The sequence below is a fragment of the Pectinophora gossypiella genome, chromosome 10 (assembly GCF_024362695.1).
Source record: "Pectinophora gossypiella chromosome 10, ilPecGoss1.1, whole genome shotgun sequence".
In the NCBI taxonomy this organism is placed as follows: Eukaryota; Metazoa; Arthropoda; class Insecta; order Lepidoptera; family Gelechiidae; genus Pectinophora; species Pectinophora gossypiella.
In genome coordinates, this window is record NC_065413.1 from 13,682,598 (window position 1) to 13,695,976 (window position 13,379).

At 37.3% G+C, this 13,379-nt stretch overlaps 1 protein-coding gene across 3 annotated transcripts in view; it reads left to right on the plus strand.

Moving 5' to 3' along the window:
• LOC126370144 (neuropeptide CCHamide-1) overlaps positions 1-13,379 on the plus strand; it is a 195,777-nt gene that overhangs the window by 71,267 nt on the left and 111,131 nt on the right. For all 3 annotated transcript variants that reach the window (XM_050014898.1, XM_050014897.1, XM_050014899.1), the window contains exon 2: positions 6,184-6,256. The gene's annotated coding sequence lies outside the window, so the exon portion shown is untranslated. The remainder of the gene's footprint in view (positions 1-6,183; positions 6,257-13,379) is intronic.

Consider the following 13,379-nt stretch of genomic DNA (forward strand, 5'->3'; position numbering starts at 1 on the left):
AGCCGCCATAGGCTCCTGACATGACTCTTGTAACGACTACGTACTTAGATCAGTAAGTAATAACCAGGACCAACGGCTTAACGTGCCTTCCGAAGCACGGATCATCTTACTTTTTGGACAATCAGGTGATCAGCCTGTAATGTCCTTACCAAACTAGGGATCACAAAGTGATTTTTGCGATTTGTCCCCACCTAGATTCGAACCCAGGGCTTAATTTGCCACGAATTAATTTGTCAAAAAAGTTAATGTGACAAAGTTTCAAAGTGTATACATATTAGTACTCGTGACCGTACGCGTAGCAACGTTTGAGTCTCATTAGTTATTTATCATGTTATTTTTTTTGTAGCAATAATTTTATTCATGATCAGAATAAAATAATAATGTCTGAACTAAGTGCTACAAAGTCTGATCTATTCTTATTTTTCAATTCTCTTGGGCAGCATAAAGATAAAATCTATAAATATTTATGTCCTCCAGCATAATTTACAAATTTTAGATTATCTGTTAAGTATTTGTACATATTTGTATAATTTAGTTACCTATCTAAACGATTCTGTCAGTATTATTCAGAGGTGGAGGACAGGAGTCCTAGTACGGCTTTGAAATAGACTACTCTGGACGCCATTCCACTCGCGTCAGACAGAGTACTGCGGGGCGGAAGGCAAGAGGGAAACCATTGCCCTATTTTTCCCTAAAAATTTAGCATGGAGAATGATACAGTGCCTTTTAAATTGAGGTGACCTGAACTATTACATTGTCTTACACTGCTAATGTTGTGTGCACCTATAATTGGCTTATGTAACAGTCCAATTCCTGATGTACTTAAAAACTTTTATTTTATTAAATATTTTATTGTATACTAGCGACCCGCCCCGGGTTCGCTCGGGTGCATTGCTGAGGAAAAAATGAAATTATTTACGACATCACATTAAAAACCTTAAAAATAACAGTATTTAAAAAAAACCGCATCAAAATCCGTTGTGTAGTTTTAATTAAGAAATTAATTTTTGGATGCACTTTAAAATATTATTCGTAAGTATGTTTGTAAATAACTAAGAATCGAATCGAACGATTCGATTCGAATAAATTATTCACATTCACCCATTACTACTATAGGGTTTTTCAGTTATTTACCTCCCGGAAAACCAGCTACTTACTTTTCCATGTTTTCCGGAAGACCGGTAATTCCTGCATCACAGCCGTTTCCCGACCATATGAGACGCAAAAAATCGGAATGTGGAATAACGCACTAACCTAATACTAAACACGCATATCACGTAGGGGTAATATTTATCCCAAGTCACAGATGTAAAGTTTTACTGGAAACGTTTGTGGCAAAGTACGCTCAAGGTCGCGAAATATTGAGACTATTAACAATGTCTTTTTTGTTTAATTAGCACGTAACGCAACACAGCCCTGCTATTGGCAGATATTAAAATAAAATAACAATTATTATTAGCACGTACCATACATAAGGTTAGGCCTATTTTACGTTGGGGTAGGAAACACTACAGAATTCCACTTACTATGATCCTGACACGCCAGCTAAACTAAACCAACGCAATCTGTTGTAGACACAAAACAGAAAAGAGTGATTCGATTTGAGAACCTAAGTACAATTACATTAAAATTAAGTTTTCACTTAAGTGAGTTGCAAACGTCCCTTTTTCTATATTAAAAAAAAATCGAGACCCCTCGCAGGTACGCATCGTCCTTGACAGCTGGGTATTATACCATAGAGTAAAGCATAATACTGCGTGAAGAACGGTAACTCTCCTCCCCCGAACAATTCATATCGGGCGCCGAGTTAGATAACCTCACCCCCTCTGGGTCCTTCTTTAGTCTAAATGGCCGTAAGCTGCTAAGGAGGAAGGGAGACGCACGCGGACTGTCTCTCTGTCTGTCTCGCTCACACTATTGCGGTAAGGCGGTTTCTACTTCTATATAACAGCGAGTCTCTCTCTCTCTCCTTGGCATTTATTATTGCCATCTGATGGTGGGGTTTGCCTCCTTTGTACTTCTCTTCCATTTCTATATACAGGGTGTTAGTGACATCGTAACGAACACTGAGTGGGATGATTCAAACCATGATTCTGAGTTAATATCAAGTGGAATTTTCCGTCGCAAAATTAATGTTTTTTTTTTTAGTTTCTTTTTTAGTTTTTTTTATTATTTTTAATTCTATACTTTTGCGATAGAAACCCATACCTACTTGTATGGTTACCTGTATGTACTGGTAAGGGGTGTAAGTGACATGGTAACGAATACTGAGGGGGATGATTCAGACCAAGATTCTGAGTTGATATTAAGTGGTATTTTCTGTTGGAAAATGACAATGGGCACTTTTGTATGAAACTTGGTCCAAGAACCTCCACTGATGAGACTTATATGTAATGAAAGCTTATGCTTTCCCTATGATTCTGGCAAAGTCCTATCAGATTCTGTCCCGGGGTTCTTTTTTTACGGCCATGTTTGTCCTGGCTAAAAATGTGATAAAATACAGTGGGAGCTAAAATCGACTCAAGATTTGTTGCTGGATAACTAAGTCTACATAAATAATTATGTATCATATTGTATATCATTTTAAAGAGGATCTTTTCCAGAATCCGAAACATAAAAAAAAAACAAAAAAAAATCTTTTTGTAAGCGAATTATAGTCAATTTATATCTGCAGCGCCATTGTTTCTCGGTAGCTAAGTTCAAGTTTCATGCCTTTTACCCCTTCCAAAAGTATCTTACCGATTTTTTTTATATTGCTTCCGGAATTTGATCTGAGTGATAATAACAAGAAAAATAAATAAACACCTCTCCGATAGAGACCGGCTAAGCTATTGCCTATTGCAAGAAATCGTCATCATTAGCAAGTCATTACGGTATTGCATATTATAAGCTTATCAGCAACTTGGAACTTGGTCCAAGAACCTCCACTGGTGAGACTTGCATGTAATGATAGCTTATACTTGTCCTATGATTCTGGCAAAGTTCTATCAAACTCTGTCCTAGGGTTTTTTTACGGCCATGTTTGTCCTAAGTGTACAGTAGTGGACTGCAAAATCACCTCAGGATTTGTTGTCGAAAAACTATTTAACTAAGTCTATATACATAATTATATATCATAATGTACTTATATCAATTTTAAAGGGGAAGGTTATCAGAATCTGAAACACAAATAAAAAAATGCATTAAGTATGTAAACGACTTTTAGCCAACTCACGTCCGTAGCATCATTTTTCTCAGCAGCTACGTACGAGTTTCGCGCCTTCCAACCTTTCCAAAGAAGCCCAATCATTTTTTCCTTCTTCTGATATTGCATTCTTAACCTGACAAGACTAAGTGACAACAAGAAGAAATAAAATAGATACCATTCCGATAGAGGCCGCGTAAGCTATGGACCTATTGCAAGATAACGTACTCAAAGGCTAGTCATTATAATCCAACAGACGTAACATGATTAGAATGCGGGAGGACGCAAATGTAGTATGTTTTCTTTCACCACAATCTTGTTTTATTAATCCAGGCTTATATCTTGTCTTATAAACAATGCCGAATGGTACAACAAACGTATCGTAAACGTAAGGTTGCCTGGTAGTAATTGCTACCTTGGCAATAAAGCCGCCTTTTGCACCAGTTATTGCCTGAACTTGTTTAATAAATGTGTTTCTTTTGTATACAATAGAGTCATTGTATTGCATCTTGATTAGAATGACTTATTTCTTGTTTCTCTCGTACTAAGCTGTATAGTTGAATAGTTGTATTGCTGTTAGTGTTAAAGAGACACATATTTCGTCTCTTTCGCATAAGGCGATGTACTACATTTCCGTCCCGCCGCATTCTAATCATGTTACGTCTGTTGGATTATAATGACTAGCCTTTGAGTACGTTATCTTGCAATAGGTCCATAGCTTACGCGGCCTCTATCGGAATGGTATCTATTTTTTTTTTTTTTTTTTTTTGTTGTCACTTGTCAGGTTAAGAATGCAATATCAGAAGGAGGAAAAAAATGATTGGGCTCCTTTGGAAAGGTTGGAAGGCGCGAAACTCGTACGTAGCTGCTGAGAAAAATGCTGCTACGGACGTGAGTTGGCTAAAAGTCGTTTACATAATGCATTTTTTTTATTTGTGTTTCAGATTCTGATAACCTTCCCCTTTAAAATTGATATACATTATGATATATAATTATGTATATAGACTTAGTTAAATAGTTTTTCGACAACAAATGCTGAGGTGATTTTGCAGTCCACTACTGTACACTCAGGACAAACATGGCCGTAAAAAAACCCTAGGACAGAGTTTGATAGAACTTTGCCAGAATCATAGGACAAGTATAAGCTATCATTACATGCAAGTCTCACCAGTGGAGGTTCTTGGACCAAGTTCCAAGTTGCTGATATGCTTATAATATGCAATACCGTAATGACTTGCTAATGATGACGATTTCTTGCAATAGGCAATAGCTTAGCCGGTCTCTATCGGAGAGGTGTTTATTTATTTTTCTTGTTATTATCACTTAGATCAAATTCCGGAAGCAATATAAAAAAAATCGGTAAGATACTTTTGGAAGGGGTAAAAGGCATGAAACTTGAACTTAGCTACCGAGAAACAATGGCGCTGCAGATATAAATTGACTATAATTCGCTTACAAAAAGATTTTTTTTGTTTTTTTTTTATGTTTCGGATTCTGGAAAAGATCCTCTTTAAAATGATATACAATATGATACATAATTATTTATGTAGACTTAGTTATCCAGCAATAAATCTTGAGCCGATTTTAGCTCCCACTGTATTTTATCACATTTTTAGCCAGGACAAACATGGCCGTAAAAAAAGAACCCCGGGACAGAATCTGATAGGACTTTGCCAGAATCATAGGGAAAGCATAAGCTTTCATTACATATAAGTCTCATCAGTGGAGGTTCTTGGACCAGATTCGTCCATTCTCCTTTATGAAAATATTAGTGTTTTTTTAAATTACTTTCTGTTCCATACTTTTGCGACGGAAAATTCCACTTGATATCAACTCAGAATCATGGTCTGAATCATACCTCAAAGTTTTCGTAACGATGTCACTAACGCCCTGTATAATAGCGAGTATAGAAGTAAAAACATTTTGCAATTTAACTAGGCCGTGTGGGCTATTCTAGTAAAGCTATATCCGTTTGGCGATCGATGACAACCCAGAGCAGCGTTTTATTACTGAGCCACAGCAAACAAAGATTAATTTTGTACATGATAAGCATTTCTTTGTGTTTGTCTGACGTTCATTTGTGTTCTTTGTTTCATAACTAAGATACAACTTAATATGAGTTTTATTGCAAGTTAATGGTGCCAATTCCTGTAAATACCATCAAATTTTATTTTAAGTTATATCTGTCATTTTCTTATCCACCGAAAAGGAAAGGGACGGGTAATCGACAGGCATAAAATTTATGGAACACACGTCAATTTTAAGCACAAATCTAAACCAACCGTCTAAAAATTTTACATCCGTCAATAACCCGACACAGTTAAGTAGACAGCACGTCAAACGGATTGCATACCAGCGACGTACCTTTTGATTCGCCCAGGTTATTCATTCATTTACTCATTCTTCCTAAAATTAAGAGCTGTGAATCATCCGTCCCTTTCCTTTTCGACGGATGTGAAAATGACGGATATAACTTAAAATAAAATTAGGCGGTGTCTCCAGGAATCGGGGCCAATATCGTCGTTGCCAATTTAAAAGCTCCTATGTGTCACCCTCACCAAATTTCTTTTTGTCATGATCGAATAGTATTTTGCTCCTAAAAAACATTCAGTCCAAACTCTTATCTTCTTCTCAATAGAAGATGAACTCTTATATACGTTAATATAATTATAAAATTGACCCGATTGCACATAATAAATTTTAAATTGGCAACGACGACAGACGACATAGATGACCTGGGTGAATATCAAAATGTGTCAAGTTTGGTGGCGACTGTCATATAATTTTTTCGTGAAAAATTGGGGAAATTGGGAATTGAAAAATTCCTTTTTCATGTCGGAACCGAGGATCCTTTTGGATCTTTTTCATGTCGGAACCCAATTTTTCACGAAAAAATAATATGAAATTTCGCCACCAAACTTGAAATTTTGAGACTCACCCACCTGGTGATTCACCCTTTCCGTATTTTCTCACTGTTTAAACCTTCTTTCTTGTTTCAGGTCTAACAGAAAGCTCGGTGAGATTCGAGTACTCAGTTCATCTTGCGATGGATGTACCAATCGGGATACAGTGGTGAGCTTATTTTACGTTATATTAAATAAATAAACAATAAAACAAAACAAATTTAAAAGTCGACAAAGCCCTGTAAAACTGTGTTCACTGGAATTAAAACGGTACACACTATCAGCTCTCTTCGCTACACTGCTGGTATAAAAAAAATCCTTTCAGCCTACACCGCAACTTCCAATCAACAGCTGTCTGCATTCATCGAGGCTTCGGATATCGGAACTGGGTTTATAGTACCAGTATGTGTACCATTCACGCCCGCTTTGAAGATAAATAAAGGAGTGGAGTAGGATTGCTACTACAAATTTTCATTGACTGGTTTAGAACATGGTTTGAGTACGTTCTTTTAAATAGGTACTATTTTTTCCACTGCTTGCATGAAACAACTGCCTAAAGAAATTTATTAAGAACTAAAGAAGAAAAAACAAATAGGTACTTAAATCAAATAGAAAGTTATAAAGAACTAAAGAAGAAAAAACAAATAGGTACTTAAATCAAACAGAAATTTATAAAGAACTAAAGAAGAAAAAACAAATAGGTACTTAAATCAAACAGAAATTTATAAAGAACTAAAGAAGAAAAAACAAATAGGTACTTAAATCAAATGTTAATATTTTATAAGCATATTTGCGAAAGAAGTCAAACACGACAAAAAATTCAGACGAATCTCGTAACCAGATTCAATTTACAGCAACAGTCGCCCTTCAATGCGTGCTCATCTTAGAATATGAAATCTTTTTTCTGTCTGCTTATTTTGGTTATATTTGCGAATATAATTTATTTTATACGTCATCAAAGTATATTAAAGTAGTTTTATACAACGCGTAGGCAGCATTTTCCAAGTTATGAGCCCTATCTCGCTAGGAGACCATCATTTTTTTGACGTACTTAACTTATAGTAAGATTCCCTCAGATGACATTAAGTACTTGGCCGGACAAATGGGAAGCGCTGAGAGCCCTCACCCGGTACAAAAATTTAAGTGCCCAGTTGGGCGCAAAGCGTCGGCTGAGCGTATTATATTAAAAAAAAATGACGGTTATTTTTCTCCCTTAGAACAATTTACATTAACTCACAGGGTCCACTTACCTAATCTGAAGATTTGACCTTCCAACCCGCGAAGGAAAAACTAGCCCAATACAGGTTAGGTCACATACCTCCGAAAATGCATTTCTCGGGAACGTGAGTAATCGTTTATGATCCAAACGTGAATTCGAAAACAAATTCGACAATCAATGGTTTAGGCCTGTGCTGGATTCGAACCTGCGACCTCAAACTGGGATACCACGGCCTAATTACATGATATGTTCTACATATAAAATCGTCGTCAATAAAACCAGTCAAACTCCAATTTTAAAACAGTATGTCGGTTTTCCCCACATTGTCGCTACCTGTAATATAAAAGAACCAGGGGGTTAAAATGGCCACATCGAAGCAATTCATCTAAGAAAGCAATATTGCAGTTTGACATTTGCGCATGCTTCTATGCTGTTCTGGGAGCAAATAAAAAACATAGAACACGTTCAGCTGCTTGTCTTCCCGGGCATGTCGTAAAAACCGACAGAGGGATTGCGTCCTCTAACATGATGGACTAATGTTATGGGCGATAGGCTGATCCCTTATCCCCATAAGGTTCATCATATCCATCTTAGGACTTCGTATCAACAGTGGCTGCAAGTTGTCTTTGATTACTTGTGGCTCTGCCCACCCCATTTGGGATTACGGGCGTGAGTTTATGTATGTATGTATGTACATTTGCGCATATAAAAGTAAGTGCGTAATGTAATCAAAGTGTCAAATAGCAATATTGCTTTCTTAGATGAATTGCTTCGATGTGGCCATTTTACCCCCCCAGTAATCTGTTGGTATGCGGTTCACCATCTAACGCCAAGACCAGCTGACGGCTTGGGTTTCTGCAAAGCTACGTGATTTACTGAAATGCTAAAAGCAACCTTTGTGCTCCTCTCGGATTCATTGACGTCTGTCAGCTCCACATAGAAGGCGTATTGACGGCCGCTTTTCGACGAAATATTGTCTATATCAAAGTTTTGGAATACGTATGTTAACTGTGATCGTAAAATAAAGAATTAAACTGTGTAAAGAAAGGCACGGAATGGGCTTATAGACCACTGAATTCGACTATTCGGATTGATCTCTTGGTTTCAGGATATGCGCCCTGTTAATGGCCCTCACATGGAACAAAACATAACTGGCCGCAACTACCAAGCGATTTGGGCGGAGTAGAATCGAAAACACGTTTTGAAGCTAATTTGAGCCATTGGGCAATGGTTGGCAGACCTAGGTCAAAGTGCAGATTTTTATTGCGAAGGAACCACGGATTTTGTATTACCTGTAGACGTTGGATTTGAGAGGGACTCGCGTGAGCGAAAACTATCCCTGCATAGGTCATGATCGGATGGATGCAAGTTGTGTAATTATAAACGGCGATACGGCTCACCACCTATCGTGTTTGTCTAACAGAAAGGTGACCGCACCACCCGTGAGGTACGCCCATCGCAAGACGTCGTAGTCCTGAGCTTATGTTGTGATTGTGTTGTATAGGTGTGTTCCAAATCAACAAGCGTAACCCTCCCGACAACAGTTCCCCGACTAATTCCCCAATAGAAACACAACCGCATGCAAAAGCCTAGTGGTAAACATAATAGAAATATATCGTGTGGCCGCTGCAAATATCTTTGCCGACATTCGGGCGCGGCACAGCGCGACGGCAAAATCAATACCAGAATGGAAGCTGGTTTTACTTCGGCAGAATTACTAGGGCATACTGAACCATTGTAGGTTAGATTCAACACACGTCCGTGGTAAGTCACGCGTTTTCATAACAGGGCTGAAGAATTTTGACTGTTCTCTATATTGTCCAGCTAAAATTCGTGATAAACTTCTATAAAACGTGGAGCAATGTGCAGTGTATCCCGACCGAAGGATTAGTTTCGAAAAAGAAAAACAGCCAGTTGAAAAAAGGCAGTTTTTACTGAAAATAAGTTTTTCTAAGTTTTTCGTTTCGAAAATAAATATATACTATGATTTTGCAGTTGAACGCTGTGCAAAAGGTTATAGCCTAAAAATATAACCAAAACTATATATTTATATACTCAAATAGTATAGTGAACTGTAAAATTGTAAGATGCACTCAACAGTATCACCTGATGGGAGAAGTAGGCAGTTTTTATCTTCAACGATCGTTCCCAAAATTTAAATTCGTTTCCTCACTCTAATATTCATTCCTTTATCTAAATTCTTAATTCAAATTGATTATTTTTTAAGAGCTTCATTTAAAATTAAAATTTTAAGCCAACCTAAGTGGCAGGACTGGCGTCATGCAATAATCTCGTTACTCCAAATTGTTATTGGCCGTTCAGCTTTATGAAGGGCCTTTTTTAAATTTTGACAAATTTATTCTGACTGTTATGTTTATTGAGGGTTGGTAAACGTGGGTCGGACGGATAAAAAGGGAAATATGTTACGGCACCTGAGTTGCTTGCGTCTGTCTAATTTATTATTTTGCGACCATATTTATTCTATAAATGGCCTCTGTGATCCAGTGGCTTAGCGTTGAGCACATGACCCGGTGGCTCCAGGTGCAAATCCCGGTGGAGACATATCACAAAAATCACTTTCTGATCCCTAGTTTGGTTAGGACATTATAGGCTGATCACAATGATTGTCCGAATGTAAGATGATCTGTGCATAGGAAGGAAAGTTACTTACATACTGTTGTAAGTAATTAGTCGTTAACTTGAGAGCATGCCAGAGGCCTTTGGTGGCTCAATAATAACCCTGATACCAAGGTTGATGAGGTTGGTAATCAACCTCACAAGCAACACGGTAGAAGAAGAATAAAACTTCTATCTTCGTGCAATAAGTTACTACTCGGCCTGTAGTCACCCACTGCTAGGGATAGGCCTCTTCTCTTTAACGCCATCCTTTCCGGTCCTATGCAAGTCTCATCCATTTCTTTCCGACGTACCTCACAATGTCATCCGACCACCGGGCTGGTGGTCTGCCTCGATATCGCATACCATCCCTTGGCCACCATTCAGTAAGCCTTAGTCCATCTGTTGTCTTCCCGTCCTGCCAAGTGTCCCGCCCATCTCCACTTAAGCCTAGCGAATCGTATATTAGTGTGTTACCGAATTTCGGCGTTTGGTATACAATCTACCAGGTGGATGCCTAACATGGCGCTAATGAGAAATAGCCCGTTGTGCCAGTCACACACGCATACACACAAAAACCCACGCACGCACGCACGCACGCACGCACGCACACACCCACACACACACACACACACGCACACAAATTATCTACGAGTAGGTGGAATGTATGTTGGATACATTCGAGACGAAATAGAAATCTTTAGAGATTTCGTAGAGGATTTCTAAAAGCTCTCTTTGTAGCGAGTACCCATTTCCTCTAGTTGAGTTTTTATCTCGTCTGCTCCCAAGCTCTGTATCGTTTTAAAAAGACTCTGTATCACATTCGTTCCTGGGAATTGAACTATTTATTTTATACTTTTTTACTTTGTAGGTATATGTGGCGCCACGTCCTCTCCGATAATGGTTGCCATCTCGGTAATATGTCAACCAGAAAAAGAAGTGTGAAAACCCCGGGTATAGAGTGGATTTTTATTTTGTAATTTTAATTCAATGATGTAAGTTTTTTTTTAATAAAATTTTCTCGCGTTTTGCCACAATCTCCTCTGATCGTAAGTGACGAACAGAGCACGTTGAACTTAATATATTTGTAAACATACTCATCAGTATCAAATTTAATCTAATCAAATACACTTTATTTGCTTTGTTTCATTTTTATTTTTTTTGTTTAGGATGTGAGGGAATTGGTCTTTGGTAGACAGAATGGAGAATGCTACACCGAGAAGAGCGTGGCTCTTAAAATAGTGATGATGAGATATAACACATTCACACACACTCCCGGGTGCTTTTTTGTAACTAAGTAGTTAACTTATAACGTGACGCGTTCCTTTGAAAATCTATTTTATTCCGGAAATACCTCACTGTAGAAAGAATTTGACATCTCAAATAAAATAAATTTGGGTCACGCCACTAATTAAAGCCAAGTTTCAAATAGGTACCCAACTATTACTTATATTCAAAAGCTGAATGTTAGATTTTCCTTTTGAATTGCCTTTATGGTAGGCAAGAAAAAATATTATAGAATATAAATGATACATAATGGTTTATTATAAAAGGACGCAACACACAAACATAAGACAATAACATAATTTAAGTTTTTCACAAGGGAAAAAGGATGTTTGTTCAAAAGGATAGAAAAAAATAACCTTCAATATAAAAACACGTGTTAATATTAAATTATTTACTTTGAGTTTAGAGTCGTGCTAAGCTTTAAATACGTAAAATAAACCAACATTATCCCATTTTCCACCTCCAGCAAAGGCTTTAATATTAAATTCCTTCCATCCACAGCTAGGAAATCCAGTTTAGCAGACAACCACGAGTGCTACTCGATGGCACTCCCGAGTCAAATAAAATATGTGCTTTCATTGCAAAAAAAGAAATATAGACCGACTGCCAAGACGCGCACGTTTGCTTACCTTGCAACACTGTTCCTTTGTGTAAGTCTCTTTGAAACCCAAAATGAGGCAAAACGTACTGCCAACATTGGTTATGTTTATTTAACTTAAAACTAATAGAATATAATAAGATAAGATAAGATTCTTTATTTGCCATAAATGCAGTGTGACAGATGTTACAAAAAATATAGTTTACCGTGCATTTAGATTACATAAATCATGCAAAATTTATAAAATTTAAAATATAAAAGTGTAAATACAAAGGTCCTATTATGAAATTAGCTGTTGTACAGATTTAAATAAATGTCAAGGAAATGTGTAAGGAGTGTAAATGTGTAAGGATTCAATACCACATTTTTTTTGACGTGTTTATTGTATATTTGCCGCAGATGGCATTAATTATTTGGCCGGACAAATGGGGAGCACTGAGGGCTCTCACCCGGTACAAAATTTAAGACGACAGGCCTGAGGGTGTCTAGTTGAGCGCGGCTCAGAGCGTCGTCTGAGAGGAAGAATAGTCTTGCTGGAGTTGCATTCGTCATATTTGTATGCATTTACTTATTTATTTAGGTATATGTATTGTATATAATGTGTATATTTATAAACCAATATAAAAAGTATACGTATAATATGTTATATTTATGGAATATATATTATATATAATTTATTTAAATTTGGTTTGTGGGTTTAGGTTTCTATTTTGTTTTATACTAGTATAAGTAATTTCTAAATAATTTGTACGCGTATGTAGTTGAATGTCTCTCTTACCACGTAGGTTAGCTGGAAGAAATCTCTTTGTTTAGAGATAAGCTTACCTGTATATCTGTTTTCTTTATAAGTTTCTTGTGTCTGTTTAATTGTGTACAAATATATATAAAAAAGTACATTTGAAAGAATTAAGCGCTGAATAAGGGAAAACGTCGTCCACGCCGGCGGGGTCGGTATCGGTGTTCTGAAGTGTTTGGTGTCGCGAGCTGATTGGCCGCCTCAATGGCTAGAGTAATCGGGTTGTCGGGATCGTATATCTATGGCATACAAACCAACCGTAAAAGTATGATTTGTATGAAAACTGCTTCTAGTTCTAATGACGTGCAGCAAGCGCCACTGCGTTTTAATGGCCACTTACATCGGTCAATAGCCGTCGATTTACGTGCCCACTGAGGCATGGAGGTACTTGAAAAGCCACTCGACAGTGACCGCGTAGTGAATGCTCAAATTTTGCGATCGTTGGAAATATAAAAGCGCAATAACAAGCACAACTCACGGAGTCCACAAGTTTATTAAGACATTCAGAATTTGCCTTTCAACTGTTTTAAGACAGTAGTTAAAAAGGTTATTATAAAGTTAGTGATTATTTAGAAGATATGAATGCATGGGATTAACTGTCTGAGAACTGATATTAGGCAGCTAAATTACTCAATTGTATACCAATATTTTATGTTTATTTTTATTTTTAACGTCTAGGGCCCTGTGCCGAGGTTTTTCTTGCAGCTTCTTTTCCCCGGCTATACAGGTTGTGAGAAGCTGCAGTAGTTTTAGGCGGATGAGACGTTCGTTATGTA